The 15,223-nt window shown below is 38.1% G+C and overlaps 1 long non-coding RNA gene across 6 annotated transcripts in view; it reads left to right on the forward strand.

Annotated features, from left to right (window-relative positions):
* Nucleotides 1-15,223, forward strand: part of LOC105476759 (uncharacterized) — a 277,502-nt gene that overhangs the window by 225,097 nt on the left and 37,182 nt on the right. For 2 of the 6 annotated variants that reach the window (XR_984208.3, XR_003016863.2), the window contains one exon: nucleotides 5,788-13,033. The exons of the other annotated variants lie outside the window; for them this stretch is intronic. This is a non-coding gene — a long non-coding RNA (uncharacterized lncRNA). Of the gene's footprint in view, nucleotides 1-5,787; nucleotides 13,034-15,223 lie in introns of those variants that run through there. 6 annotated transcript variants of the gene reach the window in all.

Below are 15,223 nucleotides of genomic sequence, written 5' to 3' on the forward strand. Positions count from 1 at the left end.
CACTTTATTTTTCTCAATATCAGCAAATGCTTCAAGTTAAAAATGAATTAATCACGAGGTCAGGAGTTCGAGACCATCCTGGCTAACACAGTGAAACCCCATCTCTACTAAAAATACAAAAAATTACCTGGGCGTGGTGGTGGGCGCCTGTAGTCCCAGTTACTCGGGAGGCTGAGGCAGGAGAATGGCATGAACCCGGGAGGTGGAGCTTGCAGTCAGCCAAGATCGCACCACTGCACTCCAGCCTGGGTGACAGAGCAAGACTCTGTCTCAAAAAAAAAAAAAAAAAAAAGAATTAAGTTTAGTAATAGTTGATCCTTTGAAGTCTCAATTAATGGAATGACAATCATTCTGTCAAAGTTACAACATTTGACAATATTGTGAATGCTATTGTTATAATTTTAATTAAATATATTAACATTTAATAGAAAATATTTGTTTTTGGAAAAAATATGAGTACAGATTTTAGTAGAGTACAGTGTATTCGTGAAAATAACGTTCTTATTAAATTAATAGGCCATGGAGCAGAAACGTACTTGGATTTTGATATAGTTCATACATAATTTATAATTACATCTAAATCTATGCTATCTACCAGTAAAAATGGAAGCTGTAGATATAAAAATACTAAATGTTGTCATATAAATTTACTGAGAGTAAAAACTGCAACTTTGTTTTGAGAAGATATTATTACGTTTTAAAAACTGCTCTGGTATTTTGGCACATTGGCAATATGTGCTTACCTCTCTTAGCCTCGGAGTTTTGAAACCTTTGAATTTGGGATGAGCTACTCTTTAAAACAAACTAAATGCTTTATGATGGTAATGGGAGTAAAAATTTTTAAAGTAAGTCTTAAGTTTTGGTTGCATTTTCTTCAAAATTAGTTGAAAATCGTCAATCAAAATATTTAACACATCAATTTAAAAAAATCTGCAGCTTTGGAAGTACTTAGCAAGCAAATGAGAAGGCACTAAAATTGTTCTTTCAAAAAGGAAAAGAATAACTGTATAAATACAAGAGCAAAAGCCAACATTGTAACTTTGCCATTTAAAGTGTGGTCCCGGGTAACATTAGCATCACCTGGGAACTTGGTAGAAATGCAGACTCTTTTCCACCTCACACCTACTGAATCAGAATCTTCATTTTCATAGGATTTCTGGGGCATTTGTATTCACATCAAAATTTGAGAAGCACTGGGTGTAACAGATTTCGCTGAGAAATTTGGTAATTACACTTTTGAATATGTTGACACTGGCAAGAATACTTTGGTGACTTTTTTTATTCATTGGAAAAACTTAGCTTCTCTGCTAGGATGACAGGAAATTGCAAAGGCCTAGAAAGCTACAATATCTAAAGTTGACAAAGTATACCGAATAATCATAGAGGATAAACATAATCAGAAATAATCAGAAATATTTGATAATTATTCATTGAAGAAAAGTATCAATGAAAGCAAAAGGGCAGTACCCATACAAATATTTGTTCTGAAATATTTATGCATCAATAGGATGAAAACATGAGAATGAGAATTATATCCATTTACTAGAACTTGCTGTGTGCTTAGTAGATACCTCAACTTTTGTAGAGAGAGATTTTCTCCACTAAAAATGTTATGGTCTACAGAGAAGAGTAAATGGAAGGTGTAAATAATTTTAAATACATCAAATATAGAATGGAACACTGAAGGTGAACATGTAATTTTATTTAAAAAATTAAAAATAATAAGGGCGTATCAAAAAAAGACCTTAAGAAAAATACCTTCAACACATCATTAGCAATAGATATGACTAAGAAACTGATTTAAGTAAATTGATAATCTATGTAAAAATAATTATTCTACTTATTTTTGCTTTTTTGTTTATATCAATAATTAATGTGTCATTTTATAATAATACAATACAGTTTTATTTGCTTTTACATGGATATACATTATAAGAACAATTATATTTGGAAAATAATTTTGAATAGAATGATTTTATGCAACATAATAAAAACCAATTTGACAATCAATAAATCTTCTTAAAAATTATATAATCTGAAAGTATCCCTCAAAAGTGGTTTGGACAGTGTAATGCAGAGCAGTGTCAGTTTCTTTTCATTTGTTTCTTTCACTTCACTCTTCAAAAATACTCCTCTTCCCATCTATTTTTTGTTAAAGGTTGGTTTACATTGGCTCTTTTTGTAAGCATTAAAAACCAACTATTATTTTTGAGGGTTCAGGTAAGACGTTTTCAGGCAAGGATAACCCTCTTCAGTTATGAGGAGTGGGAAAATGGAGATGATAGCAGGAGAATACAGACGGGTGGTTTCAGAACTACAATTACATGTAAATTCATTGAAAATAAATCCATTTATATTGGCATTATGCCTAATATACCATGTTCATATGTGGTACTTCCAACCGCCTCTGTTGTCACTACCCTGGTCCGAGCCACTGACAGCTCTCATCTGGATTATTGAAGCAGCCTTTAAATAACATACCTCTTCTTGCCCTATTAGTCAAATGTTAATGGAGCAGCCAGAGGACTTTTTAGTATTTTGAGTCCAGTTTGTAGCACTCTCCTGATGGCTTCCAATCTCATCCTCAAGAAAAGCCAAAGTTTTTATCCATGTCCTACAAGGTCCCTCAAGTTTACTTCCTTCTAGATTGTACAGAAACAGTGAACATGGTCAGGTGATGACCAACCACTTACATTGTATTTGGTTCCATTTCTGACTCCTTGGTTAGGATTTGCCAGCATGAGGATATTGCTTTTGCCATATCTACCATTGTCACTGTGCAGGCTTTGCTGTCTTATATCTGTCCCCCTACGAGAGCTACTGCATTCAGTCTCCAGCTGTACCTGCTTCTCTTTTGGAGAGCAGTTCAACTTAGCCAGTCAGCCTGCTTCTGGAGTTCTGGCAAACATATTTTTATTTGCTATTTTATTAGATGTGATTATTAGTCGGTGGTTTATCCCTTTGGTAGATTGATTTTCCACCAGCATTTTTTCCCAGATAAGCTTCATCTTCCTAATCTAGGGTTTGCCTTTCTGGCTACCAGTCAATGAGTATTAGAGCAATACAGACCTTCTTGAATACCAGCATGAGCAAAATACACTACAAAAGTAATTTTGCTGAGTCCCCAAAATCATCCAATTGCCATTCAAAGCCCACAAGATTGTTTGCTCTGACCTTTTCAATTATCTTTATTGTGAATCATCCATGTGTATATTTGAGAATTGATTCTGTTACACAGTCTTCCAAGGATGATATAGCCTATGGCAATCTATTCATATTCTGATCTCTAAGACAAACTATTTTCTGTACTTTGCATGAGAAGAATGGAATAGAGTTTGCATTTTTTGATGTATTATTGCTTCATTGAACTTCAGTTTCAACTAGGTGCTACAGTCTGAGTACACTTAGGATTCAGAGCTATTTTCAGGGTACTATTAGTCATGTGGTATCTTTGTACTATTTATTTTAATTTATTTTATTTATTTATTTTTGAGATGGAGTCTTGCTCTTTTACCCAGGCTGGTGTGCAGTGGTGTGATCTCAGCTCAGTGCAACTTCCGCCTCCTGGGTTCAAGAGATTCTCCTGCCTCAGCATCCTGAGTTGCTGGGATTACAAGCATGCACCACCAGGCCTGGCTAATTTTTGTATTTTTAGTAGAAACAGGGTTTCACCATGTTGGTCAGGCTGGTCTCGAACTCCTGACCTCGTGATCTGCCTGCCTTGGCCTCCCAGAGTGCTGGGATTACAGGCGTGAGCCACCACACCCATCAGCCTTCGTACTATTTAGAAAAATGAACCCTTTTCTCTGGGAAGACATAGTTTCATGTCAGGTTGCATACCTCGATGAGCAAAGGATGGATGATTTCAGAACTCCAGTCATTTTCTTGGCTGGAGAACTTTGGACAGCAGACAACCTGTACAATAGCATGTGACAGTTCTAGAGATTAACAGATTCTTTTTTCTGACCTTAAGGAGTCTCATTGGCATTGGAAATTTCCTGAGGATATTAACTCTGGCTTGGTCTTCTTTATTTCCCCTTGTAACTAAAGGAAGGGCCCGAACACATAAGTTCTTGATAAATACTTACAGGAACAAAATATTGAGCTTAGAAATATCACGATAGCGTACTCTAGAAATTGTCATGTGTGTTTTCACAGCTTTTAGCTGGCTATTGGAAAACATTTCACTTGAACTGAAAGGGAAGTATTTAAAAATAGAGAAAGAAAGAGAGGTGAATATACTTGCTTGGTGAAATTGCAAACGGGTTTGTGTTGTAAATATTAATATATTACATAATTTCATTTAGGGAACTTGGTAACTATGATTGCTTTTGGAGATCTAAATCTTCATACATATCATAATGAAATAGCATTCTTTGAAATATGAATGATGATAAAGATTCTTTGATTTCAGACATCTATTCAGCCTCTTTTCAGGTCTCTCTGTGGAGAAGCAGTTATTCTTGTTAGCAGAGATGTCAGAGGATCTATTTCAGTTTTACTGATACCTTTTTCACACTCTACTCAACCAATGCTGGGCAGATTTTTGTCTATCAGTTATGCAAAAAGACATGTTGCTTTTTGCATGTCTTTTTGCAAAAGTAGTAAAACCAGTGTCTCAGAACAGAGACCAACCACTTCAAGTCTCTGAAACCTTCTTGCCTTTAATGAGACTAAGAACAGGTCACAGAGTAGCTTCATCACTTGTATATCATCCTTATGTTTACAACTAAAACACACTGGTAAGTTTGCCAGAATATTAATGAGTTCCTGGTGGATGTAGCACCTGTGCCCCAAGTACCTTGCTCAGAAGTCTATTGCCACATATGTACTGAGGCCACATATGTACTGAGGCCATACTTTCTATGGGTGCTTCCAGCCAAAAACTGAGCTTGGCAGGGATCCTATGGTACAGCCATCATTGGGAGATGTGGGACTTCTCTGATGGACACCTTTGACTCAAGAACTCTCTGAAAGACTTTATCAAAACTTCCTCGGAGGCCATGATTGTCTAAAACACTTTTTACAGAACCTTCTCTTTCTCCATTTCTCGAGGTCTAATTCGCACCATGGTTTGATGGCTCTCCAGTATTGTCTGTATTCTCTCCCATTTTCTCTCACACAAGTATTTCCCTAATAACATCCTTGCAAATTTATTCCCATCTTGTCATCTGCTTTTTGGACAACCTGGACTGAGAAAGTACCCAACAGTGACTAACTCTTAGCAGCACATGACTGGAATTGTGCTTGAGAAGAAGGCATAGAGTCAACAGCCTTTGTTTGACCTCAGATAGACTGTTCGTAACTCATTGAGTGATGCAACTCCTTTACTTAGTTTAACGCATTGCTTTATCTGTTGCTTTTACTCATTTAAACCACAAACACCTAGTCATGACTGATCTCTAGAAAATTCCATCTGCCCATGCCTGTCTTTTGAGCCATCTGGTGGTAAGTGACCCTGTATATGATGCTGTAAATTCACCTGTATGTGTTGTCGACTTCTTCACTGCAAGACCTTATGTGCTCTTTGTCTTGTCTATGTCCTTGACTGGGATGAAGCACTAGGCTGGCCTCAGGGCTCATAAAATCTCTACTCAATAATAACATCTGTCATAAAAGGAATTAAACAATTTGATATTTTAAATGGAAAACCACTAAACTATTTAAGTACCACTTTATTAAGTGCTTACTATGTTCCAGGCACTATGCTAATTGATGTATATGCCTTATCTCCAATCCACATAATAACCTTATCAGGTGAGTATAATTACTGCCCATTTTTTACAGATAAACAGCTTACCAGAGGTCTCACCCTGAGTGGTGGAGCCAGGTACAGTGACTTCAAAGTTTTTACCCTTGCTTTTAATTTTTTTACTACATTACCTCACAATTAAAAGCCCTGTGACCAGGGCATGAATAATATCATTAACTGTGGTAATAGTATCCATATTTTACTGAATTCTTTACATAATACATTATATTATTTAGTCTTTGTTATAATCCTACAATGTGAGCCTTGTCCTTGTATTAGTTGTCTATTATGGTGTAACAAAATACTATAAAATTTAACGGTATAAAATAATAACAGTTTATTATTTCTCATAATTCTGTGGATTGATAGTCAGGGTGGTTCTTCTCCCAGGCTCACCTGGCATCGCTCATGTGGCTGCTGTCATCTGATGGCTCCACTTGGGCTGGAGTTTCCACGGGAGCCTCAGTCAGATATCTGGAAGTCGAGGCTGACTGAGGCACTCCATTTTTCTTACTGTGGCTTGTCAATCTTCTGTAGGGTAGGCTGATCTTCTTCACTCATAATGGCCTCAGGCTTTCAAGACAGTGAAGATGGAAGCTCCAAGACATTATAGAGAGTAGGGCTCTAGACACGTAAATATTACTTCTGCTTTCTGTTGCTTAGGGACAGTCACAAGACCAGCCCTGATAAAAGGAGTGGCAATTCCACATTGCCTTTTATTATATTAATTGTATTTAAAAATGAGAAAACTAAGTGGAAAGCCAGAATTAAAATCCAGACCTCTATGACTGCCTCCTTCGTTCTCTTTCCACTCTGCCATGCTACCAGTAGGACCTCTTTCTCCACAGTCTTCCTATCAGAACTAGATGAGACTGATGATAGAAAACCACTCTGCCAACTCAACTGTGTCATTCAACATCAAAGCCCTCACAATCTGTGGACGAAAGTTTCTATTCTAGCATATATTTATTAAGTGTAAGATGCAATATCCAGTGCTTCTTTACCACTATTTCACAAATTATTTTCTGAGTATGGTTTCTTTTTCTCAGCTTTTTTCTTTCTCCTTTCATTATTTATTCCCCTTTTCTCTCTCTTTGGTTCTTCCATATTTCTCTGTCTCTCTCAAAGGCATTTTATTGTGTTGAGTTACAACACAATAAAATAATCAAATTGGAACTTGAACACAGATCCTCTGAACTACCAATTCATTATTCTTATCAAAGGATGGCAAATATGTACATATCTGCTGCCACTCCTGGTCCCATGTCCCTGGCAGATGTCTATAACTGATCAAAGTTAGCACTTGAGATGAAACCTATTTGAAATCCCCACACTGCACTATATCTAGCTATATTTTTTAGATGACACACAGTAAAAGTCACTTGTCATTTTCTTGTAGAATGAAACTGTATTCTGCCCAGCTCAGCTCCTTAAAATATAAAACACAGGATACCTTGCAGTCAAAATAACTCTTTTTCTTTTTTTCTTTTTTTCCATCCACAAGATTTCCTATCTTGGTGAACTGGAATAAGCAGGAATAGAAAAATTCCATGACCTCCTCATATTATCTAAGTGTTCAAAGCAAGCAGTTCTACCTCATTTATGTTTCCATTCAACTTTAGTTATTCCAAAGGGAGAAGAGAGGAAAAGAAACCTTTAGCTCTAAGCTTATACACAAACAAACAAATTATTTCCCTTTGCAACCAAGGAAGAAAATATATTGAACTAATGAAAATAATACAAATGTCTTTGTTTAACAGCTGCTTGGAATGAAATCTAGTTGGCACAAATTCAATTACAGTAGTTCTTGCTCTTTGGGGCCGTTATTAACTAAAATAAGGGTAGCCTGAACATAAGCACTGCAATACCGAGACAGTCCACTTGATAACTGAGATGGCAGCTACTAAGTAACTAATGACAATCCAGGCAGAATGGAGAAGGATGGCATGAGATTTCATCATGCTACTCTGAATGATGCCCCATTTAAAACTTATGAATTGCTCTTTCTGGAATTTTCCCACTTACATCACAATAACTACATCATTCACCTCACTTCATCTTACCATATAGGCATTTTATTGTCTCACATCATCACCAGAAAGGTGAGTATAGTACAATAATATTATTTTTAGAGAGACCATGTTCACATAACTTTTATTACAGTATATTGATATATTTATTGTTTTATAGTTAGCTATTGTTACTCATTCACAGTGCTTCATTTATAAGTTAAACTTTATCATAGGTATTTATGTATAAGAAAAAACATAGTGTATATAGGGTTTGATACTGTCCACAGTTTCTGGCATCCAATGGAAATCTTGGAACGTATCTCTTGTGGGTAAGTGGGGACTATTGGTAGTGACTTATTTGGTGGTGTGGGGAGAGATGTATTTCCATCTGGGGCAGTAGAACTTGCTGTGTTGGTTGAGTCAGCTACTGGGAGTCCATTTACTTTTATATTCCATCTGTAATTATTTTTTATTTTTTATTTTTTTATATGTAGGTTTTAACATATAGCAGTTAGTCACTATATTCTTACACAGGTATTTATTTGCTTTTTCTACCCCTCAAAATCTTAGTATTTTGTACTCTCTGGAAAAAATAATAATAAATGTGCATAATTTTACCTGAACTAAAATCACACACACACAAATGTATTGAGATGCATTAAGCAATGAATTCCATGTGTATGGCAAAGTGAAACATGGATAGAAGTGGACCAAAAAAAGGTGGGAACCTAATTGTCCAGTATAGAAATAATCAGAGAATGCTGACCATTGGCCATTCCTGTGGCAGGACAGCTGGCCAGAGAGAATGGAAAATATTGCCTAATTTACCGTATAGAAATTTCAGAGTAACTGAAAAAATGCTTCAAAAATGCATTTCAATGAAATTTTCAGCCATTACAATGCACAATGATAAACAGGGTCATAAAAGATCTCATGTATACTAAATTGAAGTGGGAAAATCAGACAGACATAGGACAAGTCTAATTTATCTCTGTCTTAAATGGATAATACAAGTCATTCCAGCTCCCTATTAGTCTATATTCCCTCTTGTTTTTTTAGTCTATATTCTTGAAAGTCTTTGAGCTTATAGGAGAGCCTGCTCAGCCCCCTTCTCCTATCTCTTCAACCTACCCATCACACATAGGCTCAACCATGCAGTGTGTTTGCTTACTCAGACTGATCATACTGCAGATGCATGGAACTTTCTCTGCTATCACAGGTGCCACTTCCATTGATACATCTGAGGAAACATGTTAATGTTGCCTTCATTGTTGATGAAAGCAACAAACTTATCCATCGTTGAGAGGTGGCATAAATACAAATTCAAATAAATGTAAATGTGTAGTCTGATGCACATGACCGTAGCCTCTTAAGAAGGTGTGTCTTTATGTTTTTAAGAACTGGAAAGCTTTTATTTTTGCTTCTTGCTTTTTTTTCAGCAACATCTGTTGGCTTATGCTTGCATCTTTTGTAATGCACCTGTGTAGGAAACAGCAAATTCAATGGAGAAGGAGGAAAGGTGGACAGGAATAGAGGATATGTGGGAAAGGCATTTAAAATGTTATCAAGTTATGAATGCCAACATGTCACTTTTTTATGCTAAATACAAAAGCATTGCTGATGCATGTGTGAACATGACCACATATATTGTCTTTGATGCTCTTGGTCTTCTAATTAGGCAAACATAAGTTTATTTTTTCAATATTTGTGTGTCATAGCAAAGGCATAACTGATGTTTCAAATGCAGGCTTAGTTTTGTAAGAACTCCTATGTCCCTCTTCCTTCTTACTCTCTAAGGTGAAGACCCAATCTTCTGGAAGAATAGCTCCTTAGGGAGCAGACTTAGTCCATCTATTCTATGTTTTCTCAGTAGCTTTTGGATCCTCTCAAATTGCTACCTCCTTTAGGGTTTTGTGTGCGGATCCAGGAGTCTTTAGTGAGTGCTGTGGGGGTATAATACATATAAACCAAACAGGTGCCCTTTTCTGGGTTATCTCTTGGCCAGTAAGTTGATCTGATTGCTTTGAACATTGCCTGTCAGGAGTCCTTGAATAGCTTGGCAGCAAATCAAGAAAGACTCAGAATAGGTGGTGGTGGGAGGTGGTGGTGACAAAAAACAAAAACAAACAAAAAAACACTGATATAGCTCTTAGATGTAGCACTTTTTGTCCAAATATTTTACCTTTAAGGGCAGTTTTGATATTAATTGGGAATTGACTTAATTTGTATAAAAATATTCATCAGGGGTCTGGCAAGAAGTTGCAGAGGTAGACAGCCTGATGTGCCTCTGCAGGTGGTAAGTGAGCATGATCATGATTTGGAGTCTTTCAGACCTGGGTTTAAATCATAGCTCCACTTTTCTTTCCTTCTTTGGACTAAGTACTTTTTTTCAATTTTCAATGCAGAAATTCTCTTGCTATGTTCTTCTAGATAATGGTTATTCATCCACTGGATGTTATCTTAAACAACACCTCTTCTGAGATGCCTCACAAGATCTTTTAGTATAGGTTAAATCTTCCTCCTCTAATTACAGGCCTCCTTCAGTAACATGTATCTTATATGAGGACAAAGATTTTGATCTTCCTCACCATTGTATCTTCAGCATCTATCTGCATGTCTTGTATCTGAATTGTAATTTTTGAATCAATAACTTAAATTCACCTTATAGAACTTACATTTTCAGGGCGGGGCCAAGATGGGGAAATAGAAGCAGTGGCGATCAGAGATTCCCATCGAAAAGAATCACAATTAGAGTGTGAATCCTGAACCGGCAACTAAGTTATCCAGTTTCTCTCAGCAGAACTGACTAGGCAATGGAGTGATCCACACAGAGGGAGGAAGAGCAGTGTGGTGCCGTGGCCCACTTGAGAGCCACAAAGGGCAGGGGAGCCCCCATCCCCAGCCAAGGGAGGCGGTGAGTAAGCATGCTACCCAGCCAGGGAAACCATGCTTATTCCACGGAACTATGCAACGCATGGATCCAAAGATCGCACTCGTGAACCCATGCCACCGGGGCCTAGGGTCCCAATCCTGGAGCTGTGCAGATTTTCAACAGCCTCTCAGCTAGAATCTGCTTAAGCCTGCCTAGTTCCTGGGAGGAGGGGTGACCAGCACCACAGCTGCAGCTGACTGCTCTCTAAGCCTTTTGAACTCCTTGAGGGAGAAGCGGCAGCCAGCACTGGGACTCATAACTGCATAAGGCACTAAGCTCCCTGAGCTGGGGAAGGGCAGAATTCATCTGTAGAGCCCCGGGCTGCGCTTTTCCCCTGCAGGAGCCATGGAGGCTGGATGGCTTGGTCCCAAGAGGTGCCCCCAAAAGCCCAACACACCGGCTGTGGCAGACTGCGGCCAGAGTGCCTCTTCAGGCCTGGCCCTGACCCATTCTTCCTCACTGGGTGGGGCTTCCCTGCAAGAATTGCAACAATTCCAGCCAGAGGCTCAGGGACAAAACCGTGAGCTCCCTGGGCCTGAGCCGCTAGGGGGTGGGGTGGCCATAGTCTATGCGGAGCAGCAGATTTAGCCTTTCCTCCTACTGGTTCTGAAGAATCCAGGCAGCCCAGACAAGTGGGTTTCCACCAAGCAAAGCACACCCCCTCCACCAAGGGACAGTCAAGGTACTTCGTTAAAAGGGTTCTGTTCTCAGTGCCACCCAACTGAGTGAGAACCTCCAAGAGGGGTTGTCAGATGCCCTATACAGGAGTGATCCTACTGGCATCAGGTTGGTGCCCCTCTAGGTCAGAGGTCCTGGAAGAAGGAGCAGGCATACATCTTTGCTGTTCCCAGTCTCCTTGAGTGACATCTCCAGGCATGGGAGTAAACTAGACGGATGGAGTCTGAATTCAACCCCCAGCAAACCACACCAGTCCTACAGAAGAGGAACCTGACTATTTAAATAAAAATAAACAAGCAGAAAGAAACAACAACAGCATTATTGACAACAAAAAAAGTCCCAACAAAAACCCCATCCAAGGGTCAGTAGCCTCACAATTGAAACTAGACAGACTCATGAAAATGAGAAAGAACTAATGAAAAAACATTGAAAACCCAAAAGAGCAGAGTGCCTCTTCTCCTCCAAATAATTGCAATGTCTCTCCAGCAAGGGCACAGAACTGGACGGAGGATAAGCTGGAGAAATGGACAGAAGTAGGCTTCAGAAGATAGGTAATAAAAAACTGTTGGGCTAAAGGAGCATGTTCTAACCCAATGAAAAGAAGCTAAGAACCTTGATAAAATGTTAGAGGAGCTGCTAAGTAGAATAACCACTTTAGAAAGGAACATGAATGACCTGATGAAGCTGAAAAACAAAGCAGGAGAACTTCATGAAGCATACACAAGTATCAATAGCTGAATTGACCAAGTGGAAGAAAGGATATCAGAGTTTGAAGAGCACCTTGCTGAAATAAGACATGCAGAAAAAAAATAGAGAAAAAAGAATGAAAAGGAGTGAACAATGCCTCCGAGAAATATGGGACTGTGTTACAAGAGTGAACCTACTATTGATTGGAGTACCTGAAAGAGATGGGGAGAATGGAAACAAGCTGGAAAACACACTTCAGGATATTATCCAAGAGAACTTCCCCAACCTAACCAGACAGGCCAACATGCAAATTCAGGAAATACAGGGAACACCACTAAGATACACCACAAGAAGATCAACCCCAAGACATATAATCATCAGATTCTCCAAAGTCGAAATGAAGAAAAAAATGTGAAGGGCAGCCAGAAAGAAAGGCCAGGTTGCCTAACAGTGGACCTCTCAGCAGAAACCCTACAAGCCAGATGAGAGTGGGGGCCAATATTCAACACTCTAAAGAAAAGAATTTACAACGCAGATTTTCATATCCAGCCAAACTAAGCTTCATAAGCAAAGGAGAAATAAAATTCTTTCCAGACAAGCAGATGCTGAGGGATTTCATCACTACCAGGCCTGCCTTGCAAGAGCTCCTGAAGGAAGCACTAAATATGGAAAGGAAAATCTGATACCAGCCACTGTGAAAGCATACCCAAATATAAAGACCAATGAGACTGTGAAGAAACCGCATCAACTAATGTGCAAAATAACAATACTAATCTTAAATGTAAATGGGCTAAAGGCCCCAGTTAAAAGACACATACTGGCAAGTTGGATAAAGACTCAAGACCCATTGGTGTGCTATATTCAGGAGACGAATTTCACATGCAAAGATACACAGAGGCACAAAATAAAGGGATGGAGGAAAATTTACCAAGCAAATGGAAAGTAAAAAAAAAAAAAAAAAAAAAAAAAAAATTGCAGAAGTTGCAATCCTAGTTTCTGACAAAACAGACTTAAACCAACAAAGATTTAAAAAGACAAAGAAAGGCATTACATAATGATAAAGGGATCAATTCAACAAGAAGAGCTAACTGTCTTAAATATATATGCACCCAATACAGGAGGACCCAGATTCATAAAACAAGTTCTTAGAGATGTACAAAGAGACTTAGACTCCCACAGAATGATACTGGGAGACTTTAACACCCCACTGTCAATATTAGATCAATGAGACAAAATTAACAAGGATATTCAGGACTTGAACTCAGCTCTGGATCCAGTGGACCTAATAGACATCTAGAGAACACTCCACCCCAAATCAACAGAATATACATTCTTTTTAGTGCCATGTGCCACTTATTCTAAAATTGGTCACATCATTGGAAGTAAAACACTTCTCAGCAAATGCAAAGGAACTGAAATCCTAACGAACAGTCTCTCAGACCACAGTGCAATCAAATTAGAACTCAAGATTAAGAAACTCACTCAAAACCACACAATTACATGGAAATTAAGCAACCTGCTCCTGAAAGACTTCTGGTAAATAATGAAATTGAGGCAGAAATCAAGAAGTTCTTTGAAACCAATGAGAACAAAGAGACAACATACCAGAATCTCTGGCACACAGCTAAAGCAGTGTAAAGAGCAGTGTAAAGAGAAAAATTTAAAGCACTAAATGCCCACATCAGAAAGCTAGAAAGACCTCAAATCAACACTCTAACATGACAATTAAAGGAGCCAGAGAAGCAAGATTAAAGTAATCCAAAAGCCAGCAGAAGACAAAAAACAACTAAGATCAGAGCAGAACTGAAGAATATAGAGACGTGAAAAACCCTCCAAAACATCAGTGAATCCAGGAGCTGGTTTTTTGAAAAAAATAACAAAACAGATAGATGGTTAGCTAGACAAATAAAGATGAAAAAAGAGAAGAATCAAGTAGACACAATAAAAAATGATAAAGGGGGTATTACAACTGACCCCACAGAAATACAGAGTACCATCAGAGAGTACTATAAATACCTCTATGGAAATAAACTAAAAAATCTAGAAGAAATGGATAAATTCCTGGACATACACACCCTCCCAAGAATAAACCAGGAAGAAGTCAAATCCCTAAATAGACCAATAACAAGTTCTGAAATTGAGGCAGTAATTAATAGCCTACCAACCGAGACTAGCCCAGGACCAGATGGATTCGCAACCAGATTCTACCAGAGGTATAAAAAGGAGCTGGTACTATTCCTTCTTAAACTATTCTAAACAATTGAAAAGGATGGACTCCTCTCTAACTCATTTTAAAAAGCCAGCACCATCCTGATTCCAAAATCTTGTAGCGACAAAACAAAGAAAACTTCGGGCCAATATCCCTGATGAACATTGATGTGAAAATTCTCATTAAAATACTGGCAAACTGAATACAGTAGCACATCAAAAAACTTATCCACCACGATCAATTTGGCTTCAACTCTGAGATGCAAGGCTGGTTCAACATATGCAAATCTGTAAACATAATCCAGCACATAAACAGAACCAAAGACAAAAACCACTTGATCATCTCATTGGATACAGAGAAGGCCTTTGATAAAATTCAACATCCCTTCATGTTCAAAACTCTCAATGAACTAGGTATTGATAGAACATTTCTCAAAATAATAAGAGCTATTTATGACAAAACCACAGCCAATATCATAATGAATGAGCAAAAGCTGGAAGCATTCCCTTTGAAAACCAGCACAAGACAAAGATGTGCTCTCTCACCACTCTTCTTTAACAAAGTACTGGGAGTTCTGGCCAGGACAATCAGGCAAGAGAAAAAATAAAGTGTACTCAAATAGGAAGAGAGGAAGTCAAATTGTCTCTGTTTGCAGATGACATGATTCTATATTTAGAAAACCCCATCATGTCAGCCCCAAAACTCCTTAAGCTGATAAGTAACTTCAGCAAAATCTCAGGATAGAAAATCAGTGTGCAAAAATCACAAGCATTCCTCTACACCAACAATAAACAAGCAGAGAGTCAAATCATGAATGAACTCCCATTCACACTTGCTATGAAGAGAATAAAATACCTAGGAATACAGCTAACAAGGGATGTGAAGGACCTCTTCAAGAACTACAAACCACTGCTCAAGGAAATAAAGCAGGAGACAAACAAATGGAAAAACAT

Source organism: Macaca nemestrina, chromosome 17, assembly GCF_043159975.1.
Source record: "Macaca nemestrina isolate mMacNem1 chromosome 17, mMacNem.hap1, whole genome shotgun sequence".
NCBI classification, from domain to species: Eukaryota; Metazoa; Chordata; class Mammalia; order Primates; family Cercopithecidae; genus Macaca; species Macaca nemestrina.